The sequence below is a fragment of the Bos indicus x Bos taurus genome, chromosome 5, assembly GCF_003369695.1.
Source record: "Bos indicus x Bos taurus breed Angus x Brahman F1 hybrid chromosome 5, Bos_hybrid_MaternalHap_v2.0, whole genome shotgun sequence".
Taxonomy (NCBI): Eukaryota; Metazoa; Chordata; class Mammalia; order Artiodactyla; family Bovidae; genus Bos; species Bos indicus x Bos taurus.
The window spans coordinates 4,989,223-5,001,246 of record NC_040080.1 but is presented as its reverse complement, the minus strand read 5'-3'; the positions used below and the strand labels follow the sequence as shown (position 1 = coordinate 5,001,246).

At 56.5% G+C, this 12,024-nt stretch overlaps 1 protein-coding gene across 1 annotated transcript in view; it reads right to left on the bottom strand.

The window, feature by feature from the left end:
* The window catches only part of SHISAL1 (shisa like 1), a 142,595-nt gene extending 138,197 nt beyond the window's left edge, over window positions 1–4,398 (bottom strand). Inside the window, exon 1 of the mRNA XM_027540552.1 lies at window positions 4,322–4,398. The gene's annotated coding sequence lies outside the window, so the exon portion shown is untranslated. The remainder of the gene's footprint in view (window positions 1–4,321) is intronic.
* Between the last annotated feature and the right edge of the window lie 7,626 nt (window positions 4,399–12,024).

Sequence of the window (12,024 nt, the reverse complement as noted above, 5' to 3'; positions counted from 1 at the left end):
TTGAGCAGGCTCTGGGAGATGGTGAAGGACAGGGAAGCCTGATATGCTGCAGTCCATGGGGTCACAAAGAGTTGGAAACAGCTTAGTGACTGAACAACAACTTCGAGTGTGCCCAGGCAACACCGGAACTGCCCTTAAATCTGGGCCCTGATTCACCTGGTCCACTCTGCCTGGGAGGGGAGGGAAGAGACGCCTCAAACAGACGCCTCTTGTCTAAGATTCATTTCCTTCAGTGTTCTCTCGCTGCCCAGGGTCTGGAAATCTTCAGCGAGAAGGATGCATTTAACTTGGAAATTAAACTCTCTCCCCTTGGGTGTTTCAAACTGCTGGTATTCAAATGCCTTCATAGCCTCAGGGCACTGGGATTGTGTATTCTGTCTTTTGCAAATGAATGTGAACTGGAGTGTCTGTGAGTGACCTTTAAGCCAGGGTCCTCCTCACTTCACCTGCCTTCCTGCCTGGCTGCTGGGTAATCCTCTGGAGCCCCCGAGTCCCCAGGCTCTGCCACTGTGGATGACTAAAGAGCAGGACAATTATAATCCAAGTAATGAGATCAGAGGTTCCCGGTTACTACTTAACTTAGAGCCGGTGCCAAGGAGCTTAAGCAAGTTCTCAGGAAGGATCTCAGAAGCAGCAGACTTGCCTCTGAAGGGGCCCTGGGGCAGCACCCTCTTCGAAGTCTAGGCCTGGGGGTGCTCATAAGCAGCTGCAGGGCCAGCCGGACTCTGCCTCCTCCTCTCCTGGCCCTCAGGCCTTGGCCCGGGCAGTACCCCTCCCTGGATGCCCTCCGCCCCCAACTCTGCCTGCCAAGATCCCTTCACGGGATCTCCTCCTCTTGTGAACACTTTGCTGTCCCCTCAGTGACAAGTGACTCATAAATGCTCCCTGTCTCTGCTCCATTCCTCTCTCTGGACAACCCCTCTGGCTAGAAGCAATGCTTTTAACCTGGGTGTTGATTCCCAGACTTGACCCTGAACTTGACCTTGTCTCAGTGATATTTGCATCATCAGGGACTTGCAGTCCAGGGAGAATCAATCACGGTCTGACCTCAGGGAGCACCCAGGCGGTGTGTGAATAAAGCAGACAGAGGGTGGAAGGTGCATGTGGATGCTGGAAATGGGGCCCCTCATCCCCCATCGCTACCCCCCTCCACCATGGGACTTTGCAGTGCCTGGGTGAAGAGTAGGTGGAGTCCATGCCCTCACCCTACCGACCTGGGGGCTCTGGAGATGAATGATGGCCAAGTGCTGTGAGCAGAGAACTTCCCCGAGTTGAGGTGGTTTGGCCTCCTGCTCTTTCACCACAACCCAGGGGAGACCAGGCCGCAGACTGAGAACGTGGAGCAGATGCAAAATGGTTACAGACTGGAGCCAAGTCCAGCCCAGCCAGACCCAGCCAGACCCAGCCAGACCCAGCCAGACACAGACCCAGCCAAGCCCCACACCCAGAGCAAGAAAAACGCATTTGGTTGCTGTAAGCCACTGAGATTTGGGGACACTTTGTTACAGAGCATCATCGCAGTTGGAGCTGACCAATACAGCAGAGACGTGCCCGGGTCTGGAATGGGGAAAATACCAAGACTGATGCAACCCCGAGGGGCACTTCAGTCGGGATGAAATGACGGAGGACACCCCTCAGGCAGAGTTTGCCCTTGGCATAGAAGCTGGAGGGAGGGCGAACAGAGGCGGGCACCAACCAGGAGCTCGGTCCCTGGGTGTGTGAGCCGAGGTCTGCACCAGCGGCCAACAAGCTTGTCAGTGTGGCCGGCAGGCGCTTCGGGTTGTAGCAGAAGTATCTCTGCTTCAGGCCCGCCTCCCTCTCTGTGTTAAAGTACACACACATTTGCACTGTTTACTGAGTTGTGTCTTTTTCCAAAGTTTTATTCTTTGCAGTAAAGCCGAGTGGTTGGATGTGTAAGACAGTGTCTGTGAGGCACGTGGCCCCAGACTGGCATTTGGTCACTGACACAGGCGGTCACTGTCACTGAAGCAGGAACATGCTTGGTTTCAGGCCTTCGCTATGACACTCCCTATGACCTTGTCGTGGGTCTGCAGACAGCCACCACCTCCTGTGCCCCAAGCCTCCCAGGCATCACAGAGGCGGGTCTGGGGGACAGGCCGACTTCAGAGGTTCTGGAGGACAGAGGCTGGGCTTCCAATGCACACGCAATGTGCCTGCTAAGTTGCTTCGGTCGTGTCCAACTCTGTGACTCTATGGACTGCAGACCACCAAGCTCTTCTGTCTGTAGGATTCTCCCAGGCAAGAATACTGGAGTGGGTTGCCATTTCCTTCTCCAGGGGATCTTTCTGACCCAGGGATTGAACTTGCATCTTTTATGTCTCCTGCATTGGAAGGCGGACTCTTTACAACTAGTACCACCGAGACCAAGGCCAAATGAGCCAGAACTTGGAACTGAGGTACGGTTCCCACGTGAGGTTCCTGCCTTAACCACTGACTCCAGGGCCTCGCATGTTTCCGCAACTGCGCCCACCCCTCTGGAAGGTGGACCCAAGTGCCCGGGAGCTGGAACCCTGCCGGGCTGGGCAGCACCGGGTGATGAGGGGACAAAGGGGCACTCATTGGAGCTGGCACCGTGGCCCTAGCCAGACTGGGCTTGTGTGAGTGTCAGAGCCAGAGTGGCAGTGCTTTTGTGTGTGCACATGCTCGTGTGTGTGTGTGACTGACAAGCACTGATGCACACCTACTGCGTGTAGGCTCTGCGCTGGCGAGTGGTGGCCCTCGGGGCACAGGGTCTAACGCAGAAGAAATGATCCTGGTGTCAGAGCCTTACCCCTCCCCTGAAGGCTGCCCCAGGCTCTGGGTCACACTTCCGGCCACAGAGCTCTGCGACTCCTCCAACAGCCCCTCAGCATAGGCAGCGTCTCCCCCTTCCATGGGGGAGAAGATGAAGGTTTAGGGGGCCGAGCTTTGCCAAGGTTCATACCGATAGGGAGCAGCAGCATCAGCAAGCCCAAGTCAGAGTTCCAGCCCAATGGTGACAAGATCCAATTGCTGGTCCCGGTGACTCAGGCCGCACGGGAGGACTGGGAGTCGTACAGAGGCTGGGGGAGACGTGATGGGTTTACTGGGTAGGTGAGAGGGCAACGGCCCCTGAGCAGGGCCAGCATGAGGGGCCCGAGCTTCTGGGAGGCGGCTCTGAGGGACCATGCAGGAGGGAAGGACTGCAAGCAGATGGGCGCAGACTCTGGCCATTGAGGGTCCTCGGGTATTTGCAGGAAGGTTGTGCTCAGTCCAAGACCCGGAGGCCACCCAGAGTTTCTCCACTGATCAGCACAGAGCACCTCCCTCTGCAGGCGGCCTGACCCTCCTTCCTGTAGCCACACGCCTGGGCCACTTGCCCGACAGCCCCCCGTGCTCCAACTGAGCCAGCGTGGCTGCAGGAGTTGGCCATGACAGGAGCCAGCTCACTCTCAGGCCACGAAAAATCATCGCGATGAACCCCACTCCCCAAGTGAGTCCCCTCAGCGTGCCCAGGAGAGGGCCTGGCTCGTCCCCCAGACCCCCAGCACCTGCCTTCCTCTGATGGGTGGGATGGACAAGACGGTCAGAATGACGCCCCCACCCCAGTCCATCTCCCAGCTGTCCCCGTCCCAGTCCTGTTAGGAGGTCGCGTTAGCACCGATCGCCTCGCTTTTAGGTGAATATCCTGCCTGGCGATTAGGCACAGAAACCCATCTAAGCAGAAAGGCAGGTTTGCCAGCCCCTCCAGCAGCAATCAGGACCTATCCGGTCCAGCTTAAGGCCCAAAGCAGCGTCTTCTACTGAAAGGTCTGTTTCTGTAAACCGTGAAGAATTACACAGAATCAGGGACGCCCCGGGGAAGCGTGTGTCCCTGGGATGTCTCCCCATCCTCCTAAAGAACCCTCCCCAGTGCTTTCAAAAGGCCGGCTGCCCGCTTCCCATCAGCAGCAGGACTGCGGTCCTCTGTCCTTGCGCCCATCCCACCTAGGGCAGGAAGGGGAGCCTTTCTTCTCCGAAGCTTCCAGTCCCGTTGGCAACCCTGCGCGGCGCCTGCCTTCAAAACTTCTCAGCCTGTGCTTCTGCAAACCCATTAACCTGCAGCTGGCTTCTAATTAAACCCCCAGGACTCTGACATTTCCTCGCTGACGGGGTGAGATGCAAAGGGCAGGCTGCTGCCCACCCGGCTGGGGGTGTGGAAGGGGAAGGGAAGCTGACACTGTGTCAGGGGTCCGGGGAGCTGAGGGCAGACACAGAGCCTCCCGCCCCACCCCCGCCAAAACCCCTTTACTCTCCCAGCTGCAGCTCACCTCCTCCTGGGCCTGAGAAGATGTCCCCTTACCTGTGCGGAGACTCGTCACTCTGTAGCAAGTGGAGGGTGCCTCTGGGCGTCCTGGGCGCCCGCCTCCAGCCCCTTCCTGGGGAGCAGCCCCGGGCCCCACTCCCTGGCGCACGTCCCGGGTTGGGGCATGTGTTGTGTGCAGGCGGGGTGCGGGAGGTGCCTCCAGGAGCCGGGCTGGAATATTCCTGGCTGCCACCTGCCACCGGCCCGTCCTGGGGGGCCAGCTGCCAGAGCGGAGATGCTCCCGCCGGGCCAGGCCCACCGTCATCTGCCAGGAGCGCCAGGCGTCAGCTTTCGCTCACCAGGCGCCCGCCGGCTGCTCCCAGGCTGAGGCGAGTGGTTTATTTTTAGAGCCCGGCCCTTCCCCAGACGCCAGGATCCCAGCTGAGATTTCCAGCGGCTCAAACTAGCCTGTTCTGGGCTGGGTTGTGGCTGCCTGGGAAGGTTCTGGAAGAGAGTGACGGAGGCTTTCAAGGATGCGGTCCTCAGAGTTCTCATCTGAGAAACGCAGGGCTGGACTGGAGGTCCCTGAAACCCTCGGGCAAGGATGATGGCTCCAACTCAGGGGCCGGGCTGGGATTCGGCTTCCCTCTCGGGGCTCCCTCGATTTCTCCTTCCGGAAGATGCGAGCGGATTGGGCACTCCTGTCCGGAGCAGGGCCGGGACCAGAGAATGGGCTGGAACGAGGGGCAGCCATGACCCGCTCTGCACGTCTCCCCAGCAGCACTGAGGTCACCGGAGGGTGGGGACCTGTCGTCTTCACCGTCACAACCCCACGTGTCTGCTCCAGAGTTGGTGCACATAGTAGGTGCTCAGGAAACACACAGTGAGGAAGGGAGCCCAGGCCTGCGCCCCGACAGCACCGCCGGGCTCCTCAACACCTGCAGGGTCTCAGGAGTCAGTGCGCTCGGTAGGTGTGCAGCCCCAGGCCTAGTCGGGCAAGGAGCCGGGCGAGGAGCCGGCCTCGGTCCCCTGCCTGGAGGTGGCAGTGCCTGGCTCCCTGGGGGCGGGGTGGGTAGCTCAGGCCCAGGTCACTCCCCATCCCACCTGCAACCCTGGGTCGCTCCCCTTGGCCAGGCTGGCGGGGGCCTCGCACACTGCCCCTCACCAAGCACCGTAAACCTCATCCCCTTCACCACCCAGAACCCCCACGCCTCGGGTGTTGTAGGACCCAGTGTGGGGCCGCGCTGCCTTCTGAATCTGTCTGTTGCCCCAAGGGAGGACTCAGATGGTTCTGGGCATCTCTACTCCGCAGGAGGCCTCTGCACAACTCTTGACCTGTGGGAGCCTGGCTCTCCCTCCATCAAGCCAGGTAACGGTGCCATTCCTGGAGCAGGTGGGGCTGCAGGGGCGAAGGGGAAGGTGCTGGGCACCCAGAGGCCCGTCAGCGTCTGTTCGTCTGCTTTGCCTCAGCTTGTCGGGAAAGGATGTCCTGATCTCTGTGCGTGTGTGTGCGTTCACGTGTGCGTGTGTGTGTGTGTGCACGTGTGTGTGTGTGTGTTGGCTGAATGTGCTTGAGCCCCAGTGCAGAGCGTGTGAGTCAGCTGCCCCTAACCCCTGGGCATAGCCCCTTACAGACACGCGGACCCCAGTGTCCTGCCCACACCACCACCCTGTTCCTCAGGCATCCCTGCAGCCCCCCAGGCCAACGCCTCTTCTGTACAGAGCAGCCTGGCTGGCCAGTCTCCCAGGGCCCCACGAGGGTTGGGGACTGGGAATGCCCAGCCCCCTGGGCCCACCTGGGGGAACAGGAGGCAGGTTGCCTGGAGACTGGGGTGCAGCTGCAGCCTTTGGGGTCCCCTCCCCAGAAGACAGATGGAAGCCTACCCAGGGCCCTTTCCAGGCCCCAGGGTTGCTTGCAAGCAGAAGAGGGTCTTAGCATCTTAACTGGGACTGTCGATCCCTAGTGGGGCTTGCCAGGCCCAGGCCATGGCCCCTTTGAGGACCCAGCCTGAGCTCTGTAGCAGCTGACGCGCCCCTGTGAGGCCGGTCTCCACAGTTCCCTTCAGTTCCTATTCGTTGGTCAAATGAACAAGTCCCCCAAAAGAAGAGCTCAGTGAACGGGGGCCGTCTGTGAGATGTCACAGTAAATAGTCATTTCAAAATGTTCTCTGAATCACATTTAACATTCTGGGCAATGTTTACCGTGTGAGGAAAGTGACTGCAGTAGATTGCGAACTGCCACCTTGAAGATGCCCAGTGATGGACACGGTCCATTCGCGCAGGCACAGGGCAGCCCCCTCCCAGCCCAGCCCTTCGCCTGTGCGCCCCACTCTCTTGCCTCCTGTGGTGGCTCAGCTGACACTTGGGGGTGGTGATGATGACCATTTGGTGAAAGGGTGGATGGGTTCCTTCATCCAGCCAACCAGTACTACAGAGCAGCTACTGTGTGCAGACTGTCTTCTGGGTGCTGGGGTCCCAGGGACAGTCGGACGGGTGAGGGTCCTACTCTGCGGGGCTTGCATCAGACAGTGTGTAAACCAGGCAATTCCAGGTACTGAGAAGCAGAGTACAGGAGAGCAATACGAAAGCTGAGACGAAAAGATGAGGCTGGGCCTTCTTGCCTGCTTGTCTGCAGCCCGCAGTCTCCCAGCCTGACCTGCTTTGCCCGCTCCACATGCCAGCAGCATCTCTACACATCTATCCCTGTGGCCCGAGGTCCTGCCCCTGCTCACAGGACTTGGGCTGAGCCCGGGGGCTCTGTGCTACGGTCTGAGCACTGGAGGACCCAGGGGATGATCGCCCTCCAGGGACAGAGCCCCGAGCACCCGCCTGCCCTCTTGAGTCCTGCTGCCTTGCATCTGGGGACCCGATGGGTCCCTGGGTGCTCTCCAGTGCACCCCACCCCAGCCAGGACACCCCACCTGTCTGTGATCTGATTGCTGCAGCACTCCAATCCAGGCCTAGCCCAGGGTTTCTATTACTGGGTCCCCCTTTCTCCAGGGACTGTGAAAATCGCCCCCCAACACCACCCCAGCAGAGAGGAAAGAGAGGGTGGCAACTGACCTCCCAGCTGCAGGTCTATTCCAGCCCATCTTGCTCCCCTGTCCCCATGGGAAGTGGAGAGGGGCAGGAGAGACAGAGACAAGGTGAGACAAGGTGAGCGATACATGGAGAGAAACCTGGAGTTAGGAAGAGATGGGGCTGGAGGGGGGCAACAATGCCCAGAAAGCGATGGCAGAGGACAGCCTGTGTGCCTGCCCACCTGACCTCAGACTATGAGTTGAGAAGGTTTTCTGGTTCAGGTCCGTGTGGTGGTCCATTTTACAGATGAGAAAACCAAGGTTAAACAGGTCAGAGTTAGAAGCCTGTGCCCCACAGTCACAGCACTGATAGCCTCTCTATTCCTTTGTGGCGCTCATGTGCCTTTGGCAGCCTTCCTGGTGGTGGTGGTGGTTCAGACAGTAAAGCGTCTGTCTGCAATGCAAGAGACCCGGCTTAGATCCCTGGGTTGGGAAGATCCCCTGGAGAAGGAAATGGCAGCCCACTCCAGTATTCTTGCCTGGAAAATCCCATGGATGGCGGAGCCTGGTAGGCTACTGTCCATGGGGTCGCAAAGAGTCGGACACAACTGAGTGACTTCACTTCACTTCACTTCACTACTGGTGGTGGCGAATGCTTGCATACCTCCAGCAACGGGGAGCTCACTATCCGACACCCAGCTCCTCCATGGACACAGCACACACTCTCCAGCTGTGCCCCCGCCCCTTCCCATCTCAGCGGCTCAGGGAGCAGAGGCTTTGCCCCCAGCCTTGGGAGCTCCAGATCACCCCTGTGCCTTGTGTCCATGTACCTGGGCTTTTGAAACTTTCAGTAGGACCCACTCTTGTGCCTTTAAACCACTTCTGAGTCACAATGGCTGGCACCCCCGCCTATGTTCTAAAGCCTGCGTGTTACTCACAAGCACTGGTCCCCAACACGGGCAGTTGGTCTGTTTACTTATGAAGTGCGGGTTGCCCCCATTCTGGAAGGTCAGGCCAAGCGAGCAAGGCCCCGTCTGTCTGGTTCACTTCTGTGTGGTCAGTCCTGACCACTGCTTGGCACATACCCAGCGATCAGTGGACATTTGCTGCCAGTCGGGTGATCTGGAGGAAGAGGGAAGACACACGTCCCCGGGGCCCAGACGGAGACCCCTCTCCTGGCTCCCTGCCCTCCTGCCCCCTGCACACAGGAGGCTCCCCGTGGCTCCGTCTCCCCTGCCCTGAGCCCACCCTGGCTCGGTCAGGGTCATCTAGCCCAGAGATGGGGCTGGAGGCGGCCGACAATGCATCATCAGCAGGAGCCTAGGGACCAGCCTGGGGCCCAATTCAGAACAGGTGAGCCATTTAAAGAGAGGACTATACTTTCTCTGTCTTTTATTTTTCTTCATTTAAAAAACTCTATTCTTAAGTATGGATAATTTTTCACTGGTCTGTTTTCGGGCCCCTGTATCTTTTCCCATCATCTCTATCAATACACTGTGATGCCCACGTGGTGAATGTTTCATATCAGCTGTACGCTTTACTTCTAGAGTTTGCATTTTTACTAGTTTTTATTCTTCTGGTGAGTTTTCCTATCTGTTCACTCATTAATATCATATTCTTTAGTTTCTTAAAGACACTTTTCCTTTAATTCTTTGAATGTATGTGCAATAGCTACTTTAAAGCCTTTGTTCACTAAGCCCGACGTTGGAGTCATCTCAAGCTTAATTTCTATTGTCCACTTTTTTCCTTAACTGTCAGTCTTACATTCTTGTACTTTGCGTGTCTAGTGATTTTTTAATTGAATTCTGGGCATTGTGAACAATGTATTGTAGCTCTATTAGAGTCTGCTGTCATCCTGTAAAGAGTGGTTCTTGTTTTAGCAGGCAGTTAATCTACCAGCTGGCTCAGCTTACACTTGGTTCGTGTGAATATGGAAAAAGCCAACTTGTTTCTTCAGTTCCTCTTGCATGGGTGTGTGCTCAGTCGCTTAGTCGTGTTCAGTTCTTTGCGAGCCGATGGACTGTAGCCCACCAGGCTCCTCTGTCCATGGAATTCTCCAGGCAAGAAGGTTGCCATTTCCTTCTCTAGGGGATCTTCCCGACCCAGGGATCGAACTGGCGTCTGCAGCGGCTTCTGCAGGCAGATTCTTTCTGCAGAAACGTGGATTCCTCTTAGTTGGCAAGAATTGCCTCTGAACCCTGTTTCCTTGCAGACCTTCTGGGGACTTGGTTTTAGGCTTTATTAGTCAGACGCAACTTAGCAATTGAACAACAAAGGAGGGGTCCAGTGTAACTCTTACCCTAATGCATGGTTCCCACTCTTAAGACAAAGCCTCTCTGGGGTCTCAGCTGCATATTGAGAGCATTAACAGAGTGTTAAGGTTTCTCCATTCTGGCCAAGCTGAAAGTGCAGTATTCCCTTCTCTTCCCCCAGTTTAACTCACACCTCCAGGTTTCTAGTTTGCTTTCAGTTCCGCAGGGTCCACTCTCTGAAAGACTTAGATGGTCTTGCTCTGAGCATCTATAGAACATCCTCTGGCCGTGGACTCAATGGGAGACCCCACACTGAGCTTTGGGCCCTCTACCTGCACAGCCCCCTCCTCTCTGATGTCTAACTCTGCTAGTTCCAGCTGCCCTGACTTCTGACCACTGTCTTCTCAGCTCACCTCGGCCACTGAGCTCGGCTTAGGTCCCTGGGAAACTATCCCCTGGAAGAGAACTGGTGGCTGTGGGCACCCTGTGAGTGTTCCTTCTCTCAAGGACAGCAGTCTCGCACTTCCTATTGCCTACTGCCTGCCAGGAGTTGCCTCTTGTTTATTCCCAGGGGGCTCTAGTGATACAGAATCTACTTGCCGATTCAGGAGGCAGGGGTTCAATCCCTGCAGGAGGAAATGGCAACCCATTCCAGTATTCTTGCCTGGAGAATCCCATGGGCAGAGGAGCCTGGTGGGCTCCAGTCCAGGGGGTTGCAAAAGAGTCGGACACAACTGAACAACTGAGCATCATTCATAGCGGTGTGAACATTACAGAGGGCATGGCCGGGTGCCAGTTATTCCATCTTGGCCAAACGCAAGTGGCTTCATTCCCTGGCCTCTGATGCTACTTAGAAAGGAATTCGGGTTCTTCATTTGGTCTTTGAGGCTCTGCAATCCCTACCCCGCTCTCAGATTTCACCCTCATGCCCTTCAGTCCCTTAATCTCCAGGCACAGAGACCTTCCTTTTGATCTTCAACTACGTCGAGCTCTTTGCTGCCTTGGAGACTTGGCATCTGTTCCTTCTGCCAGTGTTCTGAGCCTGGCTGTCTGCATGACAGGCAATTCAGGTCTCAGTTCCGATCCACCTCTTCAGAGAACCTTCCCGGGACCAGACTTTGCAACAGAACCCAACGGCCCTCTCCACTTCCCCGTCGTTTATTTCCTTTCTTCCTTCTGTTTCTGTTGTTGCTTTCGGCTCTTTTATTTAAGTTTGGCTGCCCAGGGTCTCTGTGTGGTGCGCGCGCTCTTGTTGTGGCAGGGGCTCTAGAGCGGGCAGGCCCAGGAGCTGCAGTGAGGGCTTAGTTGCCCCCGTGGCATACGGTATCTCAGTCCCCCAGTTCAGGCCAGTTCAGTCCAGTCGCTCAGTCGTGTCCGACTCTTTGCGACCCCACGGACTGCAGCACGCCAGGCCTCCCTGTCCATCACCAACTCCCAGAGTTCACTCAAACTCATGTCCATTGAGTCGGTGATGCCATCCAACCATCTCATCCTCTGTCGTCCCCTTCTCCTCCCACCTTCAATCTTTCCCAGCATCAGGGTCTTTTCCATTGAGTCAGCTCTTCAAATCAGGTGGCCAAAGTATTGGAGTTTCAGCTTCAGCATCAGTCCTTCCAATGAATATTCAGGACTGATTTCCTTTAGGATGGACTGGTTAGATCGCCTTGCAGGCCAAGGGACTCTTAAGAGTGTTCTCCAACACCACAGTTCAAAAGCATCAATTCTTCAGTTCCCCAAGCAGGGATCAAAGCCGCATCCCCCGCACTGGAAGGCGGATTCTTAACCACTGGACCATCAGGGAAGTCCCTGCTTATTTATTTTGTTACACTGATTGACACCTGAAATGATTGTGCTTGTTAACAGGTTTATTTGTTTATTCTCTGTCTCTCCAAACAGAACGTGTGCCCCAAGGAGCAGGGGTGGATTTGTCTTCTTCCCCATGGTGTCTGGCACTCTCGGCTCCTTGTAAGGATTTTAATTGACCATTCCACTTTCTCTGACACCCGATTGGCACCCTCATTTCCTAAATAAAAAGTCATTTCCTTGAAAGCAAAGGTAGAAATCTGTCCCGCATCTCATGCCTTTCAGCCGCCTTCTGCCGTTGGCGGAGCTGCCTTCTTGCATCAGCAAAGGGCCCCCTCCCTCCACACTGTCCCTCTTTTTACCCCAGATGGAATGAAACAAAATCCTTCCTGATTGGGCTAGGTCTATCAAAAGCCTTAATAATGTTCCCACTCTTGTGTCCAAGACCTAGGAAGCAGTTAGGCCTAAAACAGGGGACACGGAGCAGGATTCTGGGGTGCAGGCTCAGAGCTGGGTTCAGGGTCTCTGGTCCCAGGGGGTGGGTGACTGATGAGAAGGAGCTCATGAGATCAGGAAGCCAAGACAGGGTGTTACATCCTACGGCCCACGGAATGGGAGTGGGGGGTTGCAGCCCAAGGGATTCACGTGGGACTCCTGGAGACCAGAAGGTTCTCTCTGGGCGGGT